General features: G+C 40.7%; 1 pseudogene across 1 annotated transcript; it reads left to right on the forward strand.

The window, feature by feature from the left end:
* Positions 1-1,706: 1,706 nt before the first annotated feature.
* LOC308613167 (mesenteric estrogen-dependent adipogenesis protein-like) lies at positions 1,707-2,847 on the forward strand (annotated as a pseudogene). The gene has a single exon. The product of its transcript is annotated as a mesenteric estrogen-dependent adipogenesis protein-like (transcript).
* Positions 2,848-3,900: the final 1,053 nt, after the last annotated feature.

A 3,900-nucleotide genomic window follows, 5' to 3' on the forward strand; every position in this document is an offset into this window, starting at 1 on the left:
GTTGCATATGTCTGGGTGTTCAGTTTAGGGACTAGTTATGTTTGGATAAGAAATGAGATAAATGAAGAATTCATAAAGTATATGTTTATTTTAAGAAATTAATTTTTCTTTCCTTCATTTCAGAAAAAAACACTAATTATGTTCTTTTATCAATATTTTCATATAATATTGTCTTATTGAAAGCAATACCAAGTTAGATCATTTTCCTTGAGTTACTGTGGTTCTTAGGTAGTTTTTATTAATTTCAATTTGTAGAAAATTTGCTTTTCTGAGTCACTACCAACTGGAACTGACAAGAAAATGTTTAAGGCAATATTTAGCTGAAACCGAGCTATAAATTTTACCTATTATGTTTGAGCATAATGAGTCAAATATAATAAATTATTTCTCTCACAGAGTATGTTACAAAATATTTAAATTTCACCATATAAATTATTAACATTTTTATCATAATTTTTTGCTAGCTCTTAAAATATCTTGATCCATACAGTATTACTTAAGTTCTTCTTTCAAAAAATTCAATGCTGGAATATTATAAAGAAAACCAAAAATGGCAGTATGTAGTCATCTCTCTTTAACTGAGACTACACCGTTATCTCTAATGGTCTTAAAATAGTCTGTGTAGAGATTAATACCAGAATTTTTAATATATGAATATTTTCCTTCAGAGTTATGGAAATGTCTTTATTTCATTTTTATAATTTATTTTATGTTGCTGGAATATCACTTTTGTTGCATATTTCACATGTAGTTTCTTCTGACAGAAAAAACAATTTCTTTAAAATTTTGAGAAATACTTCTTTACCCTTTCAGAATATTACTTGTTTGCTCTTGATGATGTTGTTCATAAGCTTTTGCTAGCATAATTAATACAAGCAACATTTCTTATAAAATAACTATGGATAACACAAGTTGAACTTTATTTTCTGCTGAAGACCATGAATCGCTATTTTTTAATTTAATTTTATTTATTTTTTTATACAGCAGGTTCTTATTAGTTATCTATTTTATACATATTAGTGTATACATGTCAATCCCAGTCTCCTAATTCATCCCACCACCACTCCCCCACCCACCACTTTCCCCCCTTGGTGTCCATCCGTTTGTTCTCTACATCTGTGTCTCAATTTCTGCCCTGCAAACCAGTTCACCTGTACCATTTTTCTAGGTTCCACATATATGCGCTAATATACGATATTTGTTTTTCTCTTTCTGACTTACTTCACTCTGTATGACAGCCTCTAGATCCATACACATCTGTACAAATGATCCAATTTTGTTCCTTTTTATGACTAATATTCCATTGTATATATATGTACCACATCTTCTTTATCCATTCATCTGTCGATGGGCATTTAGGTTGTTTCCATGACCTGGCTATTGTAAATAGTGATTCAATGAACATTGGGGTGCGTGTCTTTTTGAATTATGGTTTTCTCTGGGTATATGCCAGTAGTGGGATTACTGGGCCATATGGTAATTCTATTTTTAGTTTTTTAAGGAACCTCCATACTGTTCTCCACATGACTCACTAGTTAAGGATGCTCTTGGCTTTCTCTGCGCGGTGCCTGCAGAGCTTCGCTCCTCACCGGGCCGGCGGGCAGGCGGCCGGGCAGCACCTGAGCGGCGACCCGGGCGCGAGGCCAAGCGAGTCAGGGCGCCCGGCCCCTGTCGGGGTCTATTGACGTCAGGAGCGCGGGCCGGGCCATGGCGGGGCTGGAGAGCGCGTCGGCAGCCATGCCGAGCCTGACCTCCATCTCGTCGGGGGAGCTGCACAGCCTGTGGACGTGCGACTGCGAGCTGGCCCTGCAGCCCCTGGCCCAGCTGCTGCGCCTGCAGCCCTGCGCCTTCCAGCTGCGCGGGGACCAGCTGGTGGTCCCCGGTCCCGCGGAGCCCGCGGCCACGCGCGGGGGCTTCACCGTCTTCAGCGACGGCCTCGTGAGCCTCGATGGACAGCTCTACCACCTCAGCAGCTACATCAGGAGATATGTGGAACTGACCAACTACTGCGATTATAAAGACTAACGGGAAACTATATTGAGCAAACCAATGCTATTCTTTATTAGTGTACAGACCAAAAAGGACTCCTCGAAAGAAAGAACGTATGCGTTTCTTGTGAACACCAGGCACCCCAAGATAAGAAGACAGATAGAGCAGGGGATGGACATGGTCATTTCCTCAGTGATTGGAGAAAGCTACTGGCTTCAGTTTGATTTTCAAGAGGCAGTAAAGAATTTTCTCCCTCCAGGAAACAAGGTGGTTAATGGAGGAGATCTGAGCTTTGCGTATGAATTCAAAGCTGACACGTTATTTGATTTCTTCTATTGGTTTGGGCTCAGCAGTTCCACTGTAAAAGTGAATGGAAAAGTTCTGAATTTGTCAAGTCCAGAAAAGAAGGAGACCATTAAATTATTTCTGGAAAAAATGAGTGAACCTTTAATCCGAAGGAGCAGTTTCTCTGACCGAAAATTCAGTGTAACTTCCAGAGGTTCACTAGATGAAGTTTTTAACTGCAGTCTGTCACCTAGATCATCTCTGATGGAGCCTCTTTTGGCAGAATTACCATTTCCATGTGTTCTGGAATCTGAAGAGATACCCAACCCATTTATCTGGTTGGATTGGACATTTTGCGGCTCCTCCTACACCCCAGGCCTGTGCCAGAACCGAGGGCTGAGGGAATCCAAGAGAGATAGGAGGCGGGTACCTCTGCCCTCTGCTCCTACCGAGACCCCTCCTTTCCATTTTTGTGGGTGACGCCTTGGCAGGGCTGCTGCAGTTGTCTTCAGGATGGGAGGGCTTTGGCCCCATGGCCTGAGCGGTTCCTCTCCTTTTAACACTTCTCCAAAGAGGCAGGGGGAGTGGCAGAGTCCTGCCACCCTGAATATTTCGCTTATACCCTGGCATCCTGGGAGCTTCCTGGGCAGCCTTTGTGGGAGCCATCTGACCTGGGTTTTGCCCTGTGATGCTTCATAAATCTGGGTTTAGCCCTCTGCTTGTCTGAACCCAAACCCAGCAAGCATGGGGTTAGCAGTGCCATTCTCTTGCAAACCTTGCTGAGCAAAAAGCCCAGGACATCCTTCATCAGAAGGCAACTATGTTTTTCATCCTGCCCATAGGATGAAACCTTAGGAGAAACATTCACGGTGAGGCTCACAGGAGGATTGGCCAGGTTGATAAGGCGGTAACCCTACCACCCGCTGCCTGAAATCTGAACTCCCTTGACCTCCCTCCTTAACAAAGTGGCCCATGTAGAAAGAGGCCAGGTGATGTGATACCAGACATGACAGGAGAAGGATAATGTATGCGACGTTGTCCTCTCTATTAAAAGCACTTTATGTCAGTTGGGTATTTCATAAGCTTTTAGCAATCCTAACACTAAAAACAAAATAGAAGAAAGCTATACCATTACCATAATACATTGTTACAGCAATACATTTTTCATCTCATAGCTACCGTGGAGTTCTTCAAAAAGAAAAAAAAATCATCCTATTTACATCCTAAAAACCTGCATGAATGAGTTGCTACACAGGCTTATAATGAGAAAGATTTCTGGGTCCTGAGTATAATTTTTCTGTCCTTTTAAAAAATATTCCTGTGTTATACATTATGATAGCACTATTGCTTGTCCTTTCATTTATATTTGAAATGGTATGAACTATATTTGTGCAATTAAATTTTTCCTTAACATTCAAAAAAAAAAAGGATGTTCTTTTGTTTCATTTAACTCTTCTAATACTTTACCTTGTTTAACCTAAATTTAGTTGTTTTACCAATGATTAGTTATGTTCCCATCATGTGTTCAACTGTGGTTGTAGGGTTAATTTGATAGGCATTTAAAAAAAAAAAAGGTATCTTTAGTAGATTCAGAAAATATTGTATATAAATTTGAATTGTTCCAAC

This window comes from Mesoplodon bidens (assembly GCF_964165515.1).
Source record: "Mesoplodon bidens genome assembly, chromosome: 2".
Classification (NCBI taxonomy): domain Eukaryota; kingdom Metazoa; phylum Chordata; class Mammalia; order Artiodactyla; family Ziphiidae; genus Mesoplodon; species Mesoplodon bidens.